The 8,891-nt window shown below is 41.4% G+C and overlaps 1 long non-coding RNA gene across 13 annotated transcripts; it reads left to right on the top strand.

The window, feature by feature from the left end:
* The first annotated feature begins 2,982 nt into the window (after nucleotides 1–2,982).
* Nucleotides 2,983–8,427, top strand: LOC125519269 (uncharacterized). 13 transcript variants are annotated; one of them, XR_015612412.1, is made up of 9 exons: nucleotides 2,983–3,434; nucleotides 4,229–4,360; nucleotides 4,475–4,691; nucleotides 5,245–5,963; nucleotides 6,136–6,217; nucleotides 6,724–6,791; nucleotides 7,505–7,585; nucleotides 7,796–7,890; nucleotides 8,008–8,427. It is a non-coding gene; the product is annotated as an uncharacterized LOC125519269 (long non-coding RNA). The 13 variants fall into 13 exon arrangements; XR_015612413.1 differs by lacking the exon at nucleotides 4,229–4,360; XR_015612407.1 differs by having other exon boundaries at nucleotides 4,229–4,691.
* The last annotated feature ends 464 nt before the right edge of the window (nucleotides 8,428–8,891 follow it).

Genomic DNA, 8,891 nt, shown 5'->3' with positions numbered 1-8,891 from the left:
AACTAATCCTACTTAGTGTTAGCTCTTGCCAATCACATTGTATACGTATAGTCTGTAGTTCTCTATTGGCGGCAGAAGACGAGGTGTGCGCTGAGGATCCCAACGAGGAAGAGGTGAGCCGCCCCGACATCGAAGCTCTCGCACCGCTGCTCCCCGTCGAGCTTGCGCGTGCGCTGGATCCGGTGGCCTGCCCGTCCATTTGCCAGCACCTCCAAGCAACACCTACAGCAGCGGGTGAGCCACCCTACTCGGCAGTTTGTTCTTTGCATCCTTTGAAACGAATCGACACACTACTGAACTTTATATCTGGTCTGCTGTCCTGAAAAATAATACTATCTACAAAGTTGTCTCTGTCCAAAAGATCACAGAGATTCCAGATGATATGAAAGCAATTTACAAGTATGTGAAATATTACCACCCCATGCTTTAATTTAAAAAGGTGTTAGTTTTCACATGTGTAACCTTTTCTATATCATTGAACCAAGACTCTTTAGGAGATCAAGTAGAAAATTGTTGTTGACATGGCTGTCGGTCGTGGCTACTACATTAATCAAAGCCAGGGCCTTAATTATCCTGTAGGTTGACTATACCTTGGTTTTAGTAGCTCTTTGTTGATAACTATCATACTTGCATAGCTGGTTGATTGATTTGATTATAACCAAACTGCACCGACATAATTTTAAGATCATGATTATTCAAATGAAAAATGATGGAAGAAATATATGTACCAAAGTCGCATCTGTTGAGATCATGAGTAGGCACAATTGCTCCTTCGAATTATTGTGATATTGTAGTCCTCTTTAGTCTTATAAATTATGTATTGTGGTGCTCCACCTCCTTTTCTCTTCTTGCCAGGACATATACTCTGCATGGGAAGTTGCGTGCTTGCTACGAGCTTAAGACGCATCGGCATCCGCTACACCTTTCGATGTAGTTCTGTTGTTATGACGTATCTCTTGCTTTTGGTATATTGTAGTGAACTTATTGTTGTGCACAACCATTTGTATGCTATGAATGGGGTCTTTATGCCTTTGTGATCAAATAGAATCTATCAAAGGGCGGCTGCTCTGCTCTTTGTTATTTTGGATTCCGACTTGCTTCTGTTATATTAAACATCTATCCTCTATAATGAATGTATAGTTGTGAACCTTCTATCCTCTGTAATGAATGTATAGTTGTGACCCTATTGACATGGGCTATTACTATTCCTTGCTTGGGTCTTTATGATGTCCAATCAAATAGCAATCTATCATAGGCAGCTACTTTGCTCTTTTTTATTTTGGATCTGGCATTATGTCATTATTTAGAATTAGGCATGCTGCACCTATGGGATGGACCAGACAATGTGCCAAGATATGTTGGCAACAGTTACATTATCTATAAAGACGATCTCATGTTTGATTACTCTTGCAAAGATTTGTACTTTGTTTACATCTGGGTAATGTGTCGAGCCAGACACCACCTGTCAGCATCAAAATAAGAATATGGCGCCAGAACCTGGATTACTACTAACTTAGCATTACCTGTTTGAACAAAACATTGGGACCGACACCCTTGCGCCAAGGCGCGGTCCCGATCTAGTCCTACATTAAAGGAGAACATATCCTTGCTATCTATCTATCAGAATCAGTCACTAGCATTTAATAGCTTGCACCCATCTACGTATACTCTATCTGCAGTTTGATACAAGAACTAGATGTGCCTACATTAAATGACAACATATCCAAGTTATCTTGAGGGTTCAGTTAATTAGCTTGCACACATCTGCGTATACTCTATCTGCAATTTGATACAAGAACTAGATGTGCCTACATTAAATGACAACATATCCAAGTTATCTTGAGGGTTCAGTTAATTAGCTTGCACCCATCTACGTATACTCTATCTGCAGTTTGATACAAGAACTAGATGTGCCTACATTAAATGACAACATATCCAAGTTATCTTGAGGGTTCGATTAATTAAATGACCAAAGGGCGAACGAGTTTGCAACCAATATATATAGAACCCAAGTGGTGCTGAATTATTGCATAAAACACATACCGATAATACCATTTCACATAAGAAGATGGCCAGTGTTAAGGCAATAGGAGTTTTATGCTTCCTAGTCTTTGTGGCCCTCTCTTCATATCCACACCGTGCACAAGCAGATCACTGCTTCGCGGATAAAAGTAAGGTGATGAGGGAATGCTGGAGGAACATTGGGAAGAATGTTGGCGAGCACCCCCTTCTACACGGGAGCGTCTGTTGCCAGGTGATAAGGGCAGCAACAGACATCCACTGCGTCTGTGATAAATTCACAACTGGTGAACTGGCTAGGATCAGTCTGGCCAAATTTGCCATGGCTACACATGTATGCGGCAATGGGTTGCGTGCACACACTCACTGTGCAGGTTGGTAACCGTCATATTTCTATGCATATACACATGTGCCTGTTTTCTACTTGCCATTATTTCTTATATATTTGCTCATGATTATCCTTATGATGCGAAAATTGAAAATCTTTTGTGCAGGTTACACAGTTCCTGTTATAACGCTACCTGCACCCCCACCTCCAGGCAGTACCTAGAAATTCATTGTAAGGGCTGTCTGATAATGTGGAGAAATAAATGAATAAAAAAAAGAATGATGTGTCATTTGCATAAAAAGTTCTTTATTTGGATGCAAATAATAAAAGGAAAATGGTCATGAACTCGTTGTTCTTTCTATTAGCCATGCTTGTAAGATTCAAAGACATGCCAGTCCGCATTCCATCGCAAAAAAAACAGAAAAAAAAACTAATATGTCCGCATTAATCCGATGAGATTAGAAAATAAGAAAATTGACAAGTTATGTTTGAGTACATCATAAATGGGAAATGGATTTCATGACCCCCATAATTAAAACCATTCAGCTGCGCATCAAAGACGCCTCCCCACGATAGCCACGTCATCATAGCGTGGAAGACAAAACAGATCGCCGGGACAAAAACAAAACAGAACGCTGGGACAAAAACAAAACAGAGTCCAATCCCGCGCGCAACCTCCTCCCCGTTCCTCTCTGCCCTGCGCCGTTCCCATCCTCTGTAGAAGGAGCACGGCTCTCGTCGATGTGCCTGGTGGGGATCCGGTGCATCCCCTCTCCGCTCGCCTCCTCCTCTCCTGGGTCCCTGCGTTGCCGGCTCAGCCGCTTCTCCTGCGTCTTCTCCTCCCCGCTTCTCTCCTCCTAGTCGAGTCCTGGACCAGATCGGCGTCCGGCGCAGGAGGCTCGGGGTGGTCGCAGGTTCGGGCGCCATCTCCTTCCTTCCCGTACACTGGGATCAAACAGCCCGCGGCCTGGCGGTGCCGGCCTGGATCCGGAGGCAGATGGACCAGATCCTGGAGCTGGGCACGAAGGAGCTCGAGGTCGACGACTCCGGCTTCGTCCTCCTCCTCTGACGTCGCCACCTTGCTCAGGTCCAACACGTCTATCCATCGCCCCAGTTTTTACCATTTCGTCATGATTACCATCCCACGCCATCCATAGGGTGTGCCTTCTGCCCTTCTCACCACTCTGAACTCGGAGCAAGTGGAAATTGGGTTGGGGAAGTTTTTCGAGCTCGAAATTAAACCCAGTTCTAGAATAGTAGATGCTGGTGCTGAGATGGTCGGTAGGCAGTGGCACTCATAGGTCTCCATTGCTTCAAATCTATTTGGTTTTAGGTGATTTGGCACCCAAAACTCACAACACTGTTGCTACACATCAGTTCAGGAATCAAGGCAAATAGCGGTATTTCCCTTTGGGGTGAATGGACGAACTGATTATGGGAAGACCAACCAAGTAGTTTATACAATACTCACAATTTCTCACACTTCCAGCGAATTAAACTGACGATTAGATGTGCCTTCTCTCATTCGTACATTGTTTGGGGGTTTGGTTTGAGAAGTGGGTTGCAGCACTCATGATTTTGCTTGTTTCAGGGATGGAATGAATTGGGGGTCAGCATCTAACACACACACACACACACACACAGAGGGAGAGAGAGAGAGGATAATTCTGTTTATTACGTCAACCATGTAGTAGAAACCAGATAGAACTAAACAGCTAGGGTTTTGAAGTTGACTCGGTAGCTGAATCATGGTCCATGAATTTGTGTAAAACGACAAGTGCGCTACTGAATTAAAATTCTACCTGTTCATTCCATTGCCCAGTTACCATCTGAGAGGTTCTATTTTGCCACCGCAACTCTAATTAGATTGTTATAGTTCAGACTAAGGGGATTAAGATTAGTCATCTGTTAGCTATGTACTATGGACCTCAACACTAGCTGAGTAGCTACGTAGCTAATCATTGATCTTGTCTTGGGTGAAAGGCTGGCGTTTGTTAATTCAGATACTGAAAGGTAACCCACACTGACTTTATTTGTTTACTTTCCTTCTGAAATCTTATTTGCTTAGCTTCTATTGACGACATTTCTAATCTTTTATCTTCGTCGGTAAACTCAACTGCATCTCAGTTTTCTGTTCCCATTTCCTGGATTGCGGGTCCTGATGCGCAAGATTCTTCTGTTTGCTATGGGTCCTGGACGATGGCAAGCATTGACGTGCGTACGCCGTTGCAACAGCCACACCTCAACCCTCCCGATGCACGCAATAATCAGCGGTGCCAAAATGATTTGGTGTTTGCAAAGGTCGCTTTTGTTGCATTTTCTACGTGAGAAACCATCTCAGGCTGTAAGTTTGCACAGCCTGGACACTTCACTTGCATATCTTGTTAGTTACTGATTGGACTACACGTAATTATGTTCACTTATATATAACAAGAGTTACTTTACCCAACTCCCAAGGAAATTGATAAAAGAAAAACATGTCTGCATACTAAATGTTCTTGCAAATCTTGTTCTCAGATTGTCAATTGAAGGCGACCACGAGATATTCTCATGTTCTTTTATAATGTTTATTTGGGGATTAAAATCTTGATAATTAGATGTACTGCTTCGCTTCATATGTAATTTCCCTCATGCCTTCTAATCCGTTCAGATGACTAGCTATTATCCACATTAGGTTTTGCTCTATCTAATTGGTCGTTCAATTAGTCAAATAGCCGTTTATTTTTATTATGCTGACACAAGATCTGTCTCTGTTCTAAGATTTAGTTTCTGGTCACTTTTTGTGAGGTTTTTCATCAAAGATTCTCTTTAAACTCCTATTTTATACCTTTCTTTATGGTTCTTTGCATGGAAGTACTCTGTCTTCTTGCTTATATTATTCTTCTGCTATCATACAGATTTGGATGCACCTGCACAGTACTGATAGTACATGAAATTCATCAACCTGCTGTTGCCGCAACCAACCAAAATTTGCTCTAACAGAGTGATGAATACAATATGCATGCTAAGCTTTCTTCAAATTATGCTAATTGATCTTAAAAGGCTGGCTACTGGTGTTATTTGCTGCAATTTATTTCTGACAGCCAGGTAGTCTTGGAATGCTTTCGTAATGCAATTTATTTCTGATAGACAAGCTATGCTAATTGATCTTGAAAAGCTGGCTACTGGTGTTATCTGCTTTGTGGAAGGCTGTTAGCATTAAACTTTAGTGCTCGCCTGTTCATCATAGTCTCATTCCCTAGATAATTAATGAGGCATGAAAAATAGGTGAAATTGCAGGAAAATTGAAGATGGGAACACGATTCATTTTGTCAATGGGAACATCTACTGTTACAGATACACTTTCTGTATTCTACCTATCGATGGCGTAATGTTTGAATATCAAGTCATTTCTTTTTGTCATTAGCAGTTGCTTTTATTTATGCTCATATTCCAAGTATGCATGTGCTGCCCCGGTGGTGTTTTATTAGTTGATTGGCATATATGGATCTCTCCATGTTTATTAGTTGATCTCCAACCCCTACTCTGCTGTGGTTCTGTGGGAGCAAGAAGAGCATGCATGCTTTCTCTCTACATCTAGGGTCCATACGGCCAGATTGACGGGCCTAAACTCTGGGTGAGCTCCTCCATGATCCGATCGATTTCTTACCTTGCTGGTTGTGTCATATGGCTATTAGCATTTGATTGATAAATATTTCAGTTTTACTGAATGATCTTGCTTTCCCATCTGCACCTTGAGTTGATCTGTTCTTTCATGTTTACTTACTTTTGCTACTATTCTTGTCCAGCTCAAAGGTTTCTTTCAAGAATCATGAGAGAACATTCAAGGAGTGGATTATTTGAAAATTAGAACCTTCAGATTTCTTAGAAGTGAGGTTACTTTCCAACTAGAATTATAGGCAAGCATTGGTCTTTAATTTGGAAGTGATTATCATGTCTAAGAAGGGAGATCAACCCGGTTTGGTGTACATGATGTATGATCCTTTTTTTATTGATTTCTTATACTATATGTCGACATGACTTATTTCACTCAATCTTCTTTTTTTACACCATACTTCATGCGGTAGCCATACAAGATCATTTATTATACTATTGTACTATCATATTACAAAATCATTATGCTAGATATAGATGGATTAACATGAAGATAATTCCTTTTGTTCTGTTTTTTCACTAGACATAGATGCTATTTATGCTTCTTTAGCAGTGACATCATAGTCAACTTGCATTTTCTGTCTTCTAGCTACACTGCCAAATCCAGCAACTTTGATTTGTTCGTACCATTAGGCTGTAAGGAAATATTACTATATGTAACATGTTTTTTTCTTAAGCTACTATTGTTGCTTCTCATGTCTGAAATATATTTCTTGATGCAGCTTCACTTGGATTTATGTGAATATAAGCGTAAGAGGTCTAGTGGCAATGCTACAAAATCACTGCAGGCGTGAGTATCCGGATTGCACTGCTGCTGGCCGTTTCTTGCGATTGCGTACAACAGGCTTCTGACAAAGCCAAGTCATGGCCTCATTAGGCCCCTTTTTCCAGCCAAACTGAAAGCACTTCATGTTAGCTTGTATTCGCTTTTGGATTAACTACAATGCATTGTACCCATCCATGCTCCAGGGCGAGTCGTACATATCCTCGTTAGATGTACCAATGCCTATGATGGTTCTGAACTCTAATGATATAGTATCGTATGTTTGATCGATGTTCTACTATTAGATCATAATGTTATAGCATATGCCCATATTGATGTACATGAGTTAGACTAATGACGAAACATGGCAGCCGAATGTGCCGAGACAAGATAAATGCGCACATGCCTTCTCGTAAAAGTTTGATACACTTTTCAAGAAAACGAACTTTGGTTAATCATTAAGCTATAACTTTTCTCATATTTGAACAACAAGGTTATTTGAGTTCTTCTAAAAAAGTGGCAATGTTAAAAAAATGGTTATTTTGTGTAACTTTTGCAAACTTTGTGGAAAGAAGCTGCAAATAACTAATTTCGCTGTCAAGTCTACAGTCCAATGTTAATCTAGAGGGTGGAATCTTTAAACTTTGTTGATGCTTTCTTGTCCGTTTTGATCTAATATCTGTCTGGTGTGGTTTGTATAAAACTTATGGTGGTATAATTAGTTTTGCTTTTTCTTGCAGGATATAATAACGTTGTAGATAGACGGAGACTGAATCAGTTGACACTACTTTGATGTCTATCGAGCCAATGGGACAACAAAGGTAGTTCCTTTGCACAATTTGAAGAATGTTATTTCATATTGCATTATATGTCTGACTCATTTCAGTGGGCATTCAATTAATTTGAGGCATCCTTTCCTAGGATCTTACCTTGATATTCCTCTATTTTCTCCTATTTGTCCCATGCTTTTTTAAGAACTGGAATAAATATAACCAGTGTTACAAATGTTTGCTGAGGAGAAGTCCTTGCAGAAAAGAAGAACCGGAAGCAGGTTATCTATCTTCACGAGCAAGCTGGCGTCTGTAAACCTTCACCGGAGCCATTCCAGCTCTTTCAGAGCCACAAGGTGAGCCGGAAGTCAGTGTATGTTTGAACGAGCACACTCGCTTCTCTCAGAATTCATATAATCATTAGAAGCTCAGAACCAGTCATGCCAAAGATATGAAGTGGAACTCATTTGCAGGCAAGGAAGTTGAGGAACCAAGACCCCAACGGTGCGGAGCAGTTTGCCGAGAGGACTAGGGCTGCCATAAGGGACCTGTAGACCAAGCTCAACATCTCCCTCGTGCCTCCTTCAACACCGTGTCCTGGAGGGTCGTCGCCGTCCGCGACGACGAGCTACTGCCGCAGCTTTGCCAGCCGCACGGTTAGAGGGAGGCATCAAGGGCCTGCCACCGCTCCCGGGGCCGATGTGCGTGTAATTTCTATTAATGTATCTTATGTTGCCAAACAACAACATGCTCCTGTCAATGCTATATCATTGTGGGCGTGGCATTTTTCTTCCTCAGGTGATATTCCAATATACAATAAGTTCCATCAAGAATTGCATGTACATGTGCTGCTATCCTGATCCAAAAAGGAAAGTAAAAAGGGCGTTCATCTACCTGGCACCGTCCAGATGCCCCTCAAGCGGCGTGCCACGGGCGCGCCCCAACTACTAGTTTTTACCAAGAGCTTGACTCAATGGATGTCTTTGTCTGACATTGACTGCAAAGTTCTCCATAAGAAAATAGTAAACATATTTTATTTTTTTGGAACTGGAAGATTAATTTGTTGGCTAGGGAAATTAGTGTTTTCACGAGAAACAGGGTTGGAAATACGTTCTTCAATAACAAGGTCCTGAATACAAATTAGAACTTCAGAAAGTTGAGATTGCCAAATCGCACTGTGCATATTGATTTGGAAAGCCCCCATTTCAGTAGGGGCATGTTAGGAGCCGCGGGTGGAGATGTCAAAGGTCCGTGAGCCAACTACTGCAATCAAATTCAACCAAATATACCTCTTCTAGGTCGGCCTTTTGTACTATTATTGTAAAACAATATTTTCTTTTTGGTCATGTTGGATGTT

This window comes from Triticum urartu, chromosome 7A (genome assembly GCF_056163025.1).
Source record: "Triticum urartu cultivar PI428250 chromosome 7A, HENAU_Tu73, whole genome shotgun sequence".
NCBI lineage: Eukaryota > Viridiplantae > Streptophyta > Magnoliopsida > Poales > Poaceae > Triticum > Triticum urartu.
Note: the sequence above shows the minus strand (reverse complement) of the source record. Positions and strands in the feature narration are given on the sequence as shown.